This window comes from Penaeus japonicus, unplaced genomic scaffold, assembly GCF_977035675.1.
Source record: "Penaeus japonicus unplaced genomic scaffold, GWHDUDI00000001_assembly GWHDUDI00000009, whole genome shotgun sequence".
Taxonomy (NCBI): domain Eukaryota; kingdom Metazoa; phylum Arthropoda; class Malacostraca; order Decapoda; family Penaeidae; genus Penaeus; species Penaeus japonicus.
Genome location: NW_028234411.1, coordinates 35,880,711 through 35,890,710, shown reverse-complemented (window position 1 = coordinate 35,890,710; position 10,000 = coordinate 35,880,711). Strand labels below are relative to the sequence as shown.

At 42.0% G+C, this 10,000-nt stretch overlaps 1 long non-coding RNA gene across 1 annotated transcript in view; it reads right to left on the bottom strand.

Annotated features, from left to right (window-relative positions):
* The window catches only part of LOC147471371 (uncharacterized), a 46,439-nt gene that overhangs the window by 23,230 nt on the left and 13,209 nt on the right, over positions 1 to 10,000 (bottom strand). The gene's annotated exons all lie outside the window — the stretch shown is intronic.

Here is a 10,000-nt window from a genome sequence, read left to right as displayed (position 1 = left end):
ACAAGTGTAATTGGCTATGGGTTAGCGAGGGCAAGGTGTAGCGGAAGAGATGGAGCGATGGAGAGACTACGATAAAAATGTGGGGCGAGGAAAAAATATTCAAAAATGCAAGAGATGTGGCTGGAAGCTAACAAAGATGAAAACAACAAAAGAAGAAACGGAATCAGAACAGGAAAATAAAGAACCATACGTCCGAGGTGTGCCAAGGAGCGAAGAAGGGGGAGCAGGGAAAGAAGATTAAGGACAAGAAAGAGTGTAATAAACTCTGGGTGAATATAATAGTGCAATGCATTTACTATAATGAATGTAATAGTGTAATGAACTCTTTCCAGGAATCAAAAGGAAGGTTAGCTCGGATACAACGAGAAAGCGCAAAAAATCAATGGCTTCTTTACACAACTGGCAAGAGGGAGTGATGCGCTATTCAACTTTGCACGGAGAGACGGAAGCGGTCTGTGTAAACAATGTTTTCAAATAAATTAAGGTTAATTTTCAACTGCATAGAATTGGGCAATTGCCTTTTAGATGACGCAAATGATAAATTACGTGGTTTGACATATTCTTAATTTAACAGATGTGGGGAATGACTTCGGAATTATTTCCTGGTGTTTAGTTGAGGGCAGATACAAACACGTGTGCAAACAGAAATGCGCACACAAAAGCATGGACGTTGAAATAGACATAAACAAACACACACACACACACATACATATAGACGCGCGCACGCACACACACACACACACACACACACACACACACACACACACACACACACACACACACACACACACACACACACACACACACACACACATGCCAAGTATGACACGCGTGGCTGGGCGAGCCAAGGTCACGACGGGACGCAAATGCCAGTTCTATTACCATGTCAACAGTGACCCTAGAAAGCCCCGCCCAGCGTGCTACTGAAGAAGAAGAAGGAAAGGAAGAAGAGCAAAAAGAGGAGGAGGGAGAAGAGCAAGAAGAGAGAGAGGGAGAAGGGCGAGAAGAGGAGGAGGAGAAGGAGGAGGAGAAGGAGGAGGAAGAGGAGAAGGCGAAAACGACTAGGCAGACGAGAGAGAAATAGAAAAGAATATAAGGACACTGCAGACCATTGAAAGACGGAAAGAAAGAAGAAGATCATAGAAGAGCAGGAGAAGAATGAGAATAAGAACGAGGAGAAGAAAAAGGAAATTAATCCTTCATGTTGTCACTGTTTAATCACTGCTTTTCCAACACGTGTGGCTTCGGTGTGGGCGGTGCGAAGGTAACGGGGGTTGAATGTGGGTGGGGCGTAGAGGAGAGAGAGAGGGAGAGGGAGAGAGAGAGAGAGAGAGAGAGAGAGAGAGAGAGAGAGAGAGAGAGAGAGAGAGAGAGAGAGAGAGAGAGAGAGAGAGAGAGAGAGAGAGAGAGAGAGAGAAGGATAAGCTAGGTTTGCGGAGCTGATGCACCGCAGGGTATATATACACTGAGGCGAGCCCGCCTGTGTCAGCGAGTGTTGACTCGACCTGAACTTGGTCCTTAACCACCGAGGTACCCAGGCACGGTGGTGACCGCCTGGCGACAGCGACAGTGGAAACTCATGAGCTTGGACGGGGTTCTATCTGCCGACCACGGGGATGGGAGGTCGGCACACTAACGCCTGCATTACCTAGCGGCTAGAGAGCGAGAGAGAGAGAGAGAGAGAGAGAGAGAGAGAGAGAGAGAGAGAGAGAGAGAGAGAGAGAGAGAGAGAGAGAGAGAGAGAGAGAGAGAGAGAGAGAGAAGAGAGGAAGAGAGAGAGAGAAGAGGAGAGAAGAAGAGAGAGAGAGAGAGAGAGAGAGAGAGAGAGAGAGAGAGAGGAGAGAGAGAGAGGGAGAAGAAAAAAAGAGAGGAGAGAGGGAGAAGAAGAGAGAGAGAGAGAGAGTAGAGAGAGAGAGAGGGAGAGAGAGAGAGAGAGAGAGAGAGAGAGAGAGAGAGAGAGAGAGAGAGAGAGAGAGAGAGAGAGAGAGAGAGAGAGAGAGAGAGAGAGAGAGGGGAGGGAGAGGAAGAGAGAGAGAGAGAGAGAAAGAGAGAGAGAGAGAGAGAGAGAGAGAGAGAGAGAGAGAGAGAGAGAGAGAGAGAGAGAGAGAGAGAGAGAGAGAGAGAGAGAGAGAGAAATAAAGATGCACTATAAAAGGAAGAAAGCAAAATAGAGGCAAACAGTAAACTATCTTCTTACAGGCACAGTCGGTCAGGCAGGGTCACAAAAGGTCATTCGTGTCCTGTAGTTTGAATGTCGTTAACCCCCCATAACCTCTCCCCCTATGATATGCTTGTCCTAGACGTGGCTCGGTGGGCGGGGCCAACGCCACGCCCATCCCTGCAGCTTAAGGAACGACTCACCACATTGCACAGTGTTGCAGCTCCTAGAGATGTCTTCGAGTAAGTGGTCAAGCGAAACAGTAATTACGTGTTTTATATAACAAACTAAATGTAATTGATAAAATATGAAGCCGACGAGAGAATGTCTCACAAATACATAATCTAAACTTGGGATCCAAAACCCCAAAGGATTTGTTTACTTGCCACTTACAATATGATTTCGATATTCAACCTAAACACTTAGGGCTTTGGGTGAAATGAACAAACAAGAAGTAAAATGTCAAGGACATCAATAATAAAACGTCTATTCCCATTATTGGATCATTAATATTCCTGCATCCCGACCATGGCGACGTACCACAATAATCACACGTTTTCTTTAGGAGATTTCCCCGTTAAATTGGTCACACGTCAATCAGATCGTAGGTCAACCAGCTTCACGATATGACCTCGGGAGGGGATGGGACAGGAGGGAGGGGAAGGGAGGAGGGGAACATTCAAACTGCAGGACACGATTGACCCTTTGTGACCTTACCTGACCAACTGTGCCTGCAAGGAGATGGTTTACAGTTTTGTCTTTCTTTTCCTTTCTTCCCTTTTGTCATATCTGATTTCTTTTCTCCTTCTCTGTCGCTCTTTTTCTTCTTTCATTTTCTTTCGGTCTTTTCTCTCTCTCCCTTTGTTCCTTCTTTCCTCATTTTCTTTATATTTTTCTCTCTCTATCCCTTCCTGTCTCACTCTTTCTCTCTCTCTGTCTGTCTGACTCTCTATCTCTCTCTCTTTCTTTCTCTCTCTCTTTCTCTCTCTCTCTCTCCCTCCCTCCCCCCCCCTCTCTCTCTCTCTGCCTGCCTCTTTCTCTCTCTCTCTCTCTCTTTCTGTTTAATGCCTCTGTCTGTCTGTCTGTTTCTCTCTGTTTCTGTCTCTGTCTGCCTCTCTCTCTCTCTCTCTCTCTCTCTCTCTCTCTCTCTCTCTCTCTCTCTCTCTCTCTCTCTCTTTCTGTTTAATGCCTCTGTCTGTCTGTCTGTTTCTCTCTGTTTCTGTCTCTGTCTGTTTCTCTCTCTCTCTCTCTCTCTCTCTCTCTCTCTCTTTCTCTCTCTCTCCCCGCCTCCGTCTATCCCCCTTCCTTCCGCCCTCTCGCTTCTCCCCTCTTTTTAATCTTCTAACATGTCTATACATTCCATCCTTCTCCACTTCATTGTTCTCTTCAAGCCTGTTCTACGACCTGCCTGTTCGACCCGTGAATGAAATAAAACCTCAGGTGTACAGGCAACCACAGCAGGCACGGATGACCCACCCAGAGGCCGGCCACTGACCTCTGACCTGTTCTGTAGGTGCTGTGTCTGGAGACCTTACCTGGCGCCAGAACGTCCCTTGCTTAATTTCAAAAACACACGGATTGGCTGGACGATGTGAACTTTCAGAATGCATCCGTGTGACCAGCGGGATAGATAGCGATAGTTGGCATACACTCTTGCTACTACAGTCTGTCACTGTCAGAGGTAAAGGGTAAAAGGTTTTATTTTTTTATTGGATGTTGATCAACACTGCTCTCTGAACAACATTGTATCACCATATCGGCTGATTTCTATATACAACACACAACATCAAGCAATCATTTTCAATCTCGCTTTTATTCAGATAAATTCATTTGTTCGTTTCAGTCATTCAAGAGTTTTTTTTTCAATTCTATATACACATTATGCCTCATACAACGGCATACAAAAAGGAAAAAATAACAGAAGGGATTATATATAATATAAAAGGTTTATAAAAAAGAAGTTTCTGGCAATTCCCTTCGCGTGACATATTTTCCATCGGACAGAGAGATATTTTTTGCCCGCATATCTCAACAATTGCAATTATTGGTTGCAGGAGTCCTGGCGATAAAATATTTTCTTGCAATATTTCGCGTGCAAAAATTGGTACTTCTCCAACGGCTCGATGTCTAACGCACAGGTATCAGTAGAACTATTTTTCTTTTATTTATCCAACTTGAACAAATGTAGCATGGATTGAATCTCCACATGCTGGACAAGAATAGAAAACACGAAAAAAGGTCATTAATACTATTGCAACATTTCGAGAAAAAAAATCTTCGTGTTTAAAAATTGAGCTTTATTAATATTTTGGATTAACCGAGAAAATAAGACAAATATACATCAGCGTCGGACGCAGCTAATGTATGTGTGTGTCTGTGTGTGCGTGCGTGCGTGCGTGCATGCGTGCGTGCGTGCATGTGTGTGTGTATGTGTGTGTATGTGTGTATGTGTGTTTGTGTGTGCTTCTCCGTCTCTCTCTCTATCCCTTATGAAGAGTTTCTTTATCCTATAATGTCCCAGAAACCATCACTACGGCCGTAAGTTGAACAAATTAAGAAAAAAATGCAACTCCACAACAACAACAAACAAGTAAGCAACCACCGCAATGCACTTTTTTAGTACTGTTCATAATCGATGCAACTTCACAATAACAACATATAACAATAACAAACTACAGCAATATCGCCTTTCCTACGAGTGAGTCTACACTGAACGGAATAAATTAACAAAACCACCGTATAAGACCTGGCAAAAACAGCAATGAAATGAACATCTCCTGTGATGCCTCTTTCTCTTTCGGCACAAATTAACAAGATATATGCAACTTCACAGCATCAGCATCAACAGCAGTGAACTTCTCCGGAAAGGACCTTTTCTCTCTCTCGATTCGGCACAAATTAACAAGATATATACAACTTCACAACAACAACGACAAATATCTTCTCCGGTAGCGACGTAAATGCTTCTTGCTCTTCGTCACAGATCGGAACAACTGAACAACAAAACATTAATTACAACTACACAAACACAATAACAACGAAACTTTCTCCGAGAGGAACAAATGAACAACACAGAACGACAATAACAACAACAACGTGCAGAAATTTATGTCGAATATTTTTATCAAATTTTAAATAGCATAAAACCTAGGTAAGATAAAGGCAAAACACTTCAAATTCTTATGAGTAAATAGAGAATAACCACAAAAATGAGAAAGTGTAGAAAACTCTTTTTCCAAAAGAAATGATGACACGGTGTCATGACAACAACAACACCAAACGTCCCCTTTGGAATGACCACTTTTTCTCACGTTCCCTCACCGCGGTAGAGATAAGAGCACGTCGTCCTTTCTTTACCCCGAGATAACACTCACCTCCCCCGTTCCTGTGACATCGTAGTGCTGACGCCCCTTTGCGAAATCCTCATTAGGGGAATGCCCTTTTCGTGACGGAGGAGGCTGTAAACACGCAAAAAAAAAGCCGGAATGCAGACGGAGATGGGAAGGAGAGGGGAAAGTGGAGGGAGCGGAGGGGAAAGTGGAGGGGGAGGGGAAGGTGTAGGGGGAGGTGAAAGGGGAAAGGGAGGTGGAGGCGGAGGGAAGGGGGAGGGGGAAAGGGAAAGGGAAAGGGAGGTGGAGGGGGAGGGGAGAAGGGAAATGGAGGGGGAGGTGAAAGAGGAGGAGAAGGAGAAAGGGGAGAGGGAGAAGAAGAGGAAGAAGTGGAGGCGGAGAAGAGGAAGAAGAAAAAATGGTGAAAATGAAGAAAGTTGTTGACTTGACTGAAGAACCGTGGAGAGGACACATGTATAAAGATTAACAGTATTTACATGGCTTCTTTACAAAAGAAATAATCCAGAAAAAAGTACTAAATGATATATAAATAGGATGAGATATGAACAAAGAAAAAAATGAACACGGGAATGCTTGTACAAAAATATTTAAGAAGACGGTTCTGAGAATAAAACAAACTACTCTATTATATACGAAAAAGTAGATAGTTGTTTTCATAAGCAGAAAATGCAGATAAATATATTAGAGAATTAACCAGCAAGCAGAGTGAAATTACAAATATATTTAGAGGCGTTGAGGTGTAAACTGGGTGTGGTAAACAACAGGGTCGCGTGAGGTTAATGATGTTAGGAATATTGAGGAAGTTAATATCACGGATTAGAAAAGTGAAAATAAATACAATTTAGAAAATGGAATAAGGGTCTGAAGATATAATTAGGGAGTGTAGAATATTTCTATGTTAAGATAGAGAAAGTAGAATAGTTAAGAGAAAATGTGAGACACTTTAAAGATTAATAAGAAATTTTACAATATTTCAAAATTGAAGTAAGAAAAGGCTTTAAATATAGTAGGAAAAGGTAAAACACTTCAATGTTTAATGCTTTTAAATCTCACCATAGAGAAATAAGACGAAACACAAGTATTAGCCTGGTTAAATGCAGTGTTTGTTGTATTTAATGGCAAAAAAGGGATACTAATGTAACAGTTGGACCGACTGATTAAAATCCCACGAAATTGTCTACAGTCTACAGTTACTTACGAACTATTTGTCTACGAGGGTTTTAAAACAAGGCAAAAATTATATTTACATTCTGATGAATTTTCTTTTTTTGGCTATTTTTACTCTTTCATTTCGAGGTTTTGGAAACAAGGCAAAAAATATATTTGTATTTTGATATATTACCTTTTGTTTATTCTTCCTATTTTATTCAAATTCTCTAAACAAAACAAAAACAGTGTATTTGCATTCGAATAAATTCCGTCTCTCCATCCTCCGAGATTCTCACGGATCTTCCTCAGGCACAGATGAAAAAAAAAAAAAAAAAAAACACGCAAAAACACCCCCCACCCAAAAAAAAAAAAAAAAAAAAAAAAAAAAAACGGAGGTACGGAAAAGGGTCCTTTGTTAATCTCTATGGCAAATCAAAGGCAACTCTAACCCAGAGAGGAGAGTCGCCCATAAGATGTTATTAGGAGTCATTGAGACCTCCTTCTTTCGCGAGCTCTGTGCCGTTCTTATGGGCGCGTGGGTGTGATATATCCTACCGCCACGCTAAGACAGACGGAGCGCAAGGAATATCCGCTCGCTCGCTGGGATCGGGACATTTAGATCGGCTGGGAAGGTTGGAGGGGGAGGGGGGGGGGTAGAAGATGGAGGGGGCTGCGGTGAATGCGTGTGGGTACGCGTCTCTTTCTGTCTGTCCGTCTCTCTTTTCATTTCTTTCTATCGTTTTCTCCCTTTTTTTTTGCGCGAACACACATACTATCTCTCTCTTTCTGTCTCTGTCTCTGTCTCTCTCTCTCTCTCTCTCTCTCTCTCTCTCTCTCTCTCTCTCTCTCTCTCTCTCTCTCTCTCTCTCTCTCTCTCTCTCTCTCTCTCTCTCTCTCTTGTGGCATTCGCCTTTCCATTCCATTAGGGACAACCAATTAACGTGGCATCAGAAGCCCGGTCGAACGTGACATCAGATTACTAACCTAAACAGAATCGTCCGAATCGAGTCTCTAATTAACCACAGAACAAAAATCGATCGGATTATCCTGTCAGCTACATTAACAATAATTTAAAAAAGCAGCTGATTGAGCACGACACTGCCAACGGACAATCTTGAGAGCATTACGAACCAGCAAAAAATCCTCTTTACTCGTTAAGCAGAAGGCGCTGCCAATCAAAATTCAGCGCGGCCTGGCCCCGAGGGAGTGACTGCGAGGGATCCCTGTCAATTAAGACGTGACGCTACTCATGCGTGAGGCCTCTTGATAATTAAACACGTGTAAGTGGATCGTAAGTGGATAGCTAAGTGGATAGTGAGCAGCGGGTGGACGAGGAAGGCTGAGCAAATATTTTCCCTCAAAGTCTAACAAAGAGGTTAATTGAGGATAAGCAGTAGACGGTGCAAGGTGCAAATGTTGCTTTGATTGTGATTTTGAGAATTCATAGCTTTAGAAGAAAATGGTTTGAAAATCTAGATCACTTCTGATTTCAGAATCAAAGGCTCTGATAGAATACCGTTTGTCTAAGGGAAAATCCTTTTATACTGATCATGTCGTCGTTAAGAGTTCGATAGTTCAGTGAAAATATGCGCAACCTGTTCGTCTTTTATCTTAAGTATCCATGCCCAAAACTTACAGCCTCTAAATGCAACGTTCATCGCTAAAAAAAATATTCACTTACAAACACCCATTTCATTCTGTATGAGTTTAATTCTTCATCCTAATTCACAAAAAATAACATTTGTTTAGAATTCCAACCAAAAAATAAATCGGAGGTTTAAAGTTCAAAGAAGTCTCGATGTCAACTCAAAACTTCAAAATTATCAAATTCTATTCTGCAATCAGTGTTCAGTCCACAAACTCCTCATTGTGTCTGATAATTCTGATATATAAGTCAATATTATATTATTGTTTGTCTAAATTTATATACTGATTTGTTTGTACATTTCCCCTCAAATAAATTTTATCTAAATTTCTTTGGCTCTGATTCCTTACAATTTGTCTGATTGGTCTAACCTCTCTATGAATAATAATATATCAATTTGGAAATACACTTTGCAAGACAGTATTAGGATTTTCATATGATTCAACTAATCCATTCTGCGGCCGTGAACCAAGCTATTAAATTCTCGTTTTACCTGTTAGTGTATAATGTATGAATGAATGGAGGAGAAGAGGGAGGAGGAGGAGGAGGAGGAGGAGGAGGAGGAGGAGGAGGAGGAGGAGGAGGAGGAGGAGGAGGAGGAGGAGGAGGAGGAGGAGGAGGAGGAGGAGAAGAAGAAGAAGAAGAAGAAGAAGAGGAGGAGGAGGAGAAGAAGAAGAAGAAGAAGAAGAAGAAGAAGAAGAAGAAGAAGAAGAAGAAAAAGAAGAAGAAGAAGGAGAAGAGGAAGGAGAAGGAGAAGGAAAAGAAGAAGAAAAAAATGATAAAGAGGAGGAGATAATATCCAACATCAGGCAGTACTGGATTGTTCAGTGATGAAAACAATGGATTAATAATGGCCTCATTTTGACACGAAATTTCCGGAAGAAAACCAATCAATATCAGTACCTCCAACAACGATTTCTTAATGTTAAGACTATCAATGTTTACACTGTTTGGTATTCTCCTGCTTTAAATATTATCTCTTCTCAAACCAGTTCTTCTACCAGCAAATGTTACAAAAATTACCAACATTTTGGACTCCTATTAGTGTGCATTTAAAACACCATACATTGATTTTTCTTCCGGGTTTGCTTTGCTTAATGTACAATGTGACTATTCCATGTGCTTGCAGTACCTTCTCATGTCGACATTCTTTTGCAGTGGGAAATTTTCCATCTTAAACTCTCTTTGGGAAGGGTTTTGGGGAAAAATAGTCACACCAAGCTTGAGGATTAACTTATTAATTCAATCAATTTGTATTCCAGTGTCACTGCATACGCATGAGCCCATCACAATAAAATTAACGTCAGAGTCAATTAACGTTTTCAGATAAATGCTGGTGTGGTATACTTCATTGTCCTATTGCGACATTTTAATAGGTTCGTCTGTTTCGAATCTATCCTCAGAGATAAAGTGACATTCATTCCCCAAGCCAAAGATGTCACGGAAATGACAACACAGATACTGCACCAAGAAAATCCATGCAAATGGCAGAAACCAAACCAAATGGCAAGAATGACCCAACCCGAGTTCGAAATCCCGGTTTCACTTTCTGACGAAAACCGCCATTTGTGAGGCGAGGAGATTCGTGCATTGAGCCCTCCTTTCAAAGTCCTCACGTGCGCGATTTTTCCATCAGCAAAACTGTCAACACGTCCGGGCCATCCCGGTGCTCCGGTCACATCACGGTCGGCTTCCTCT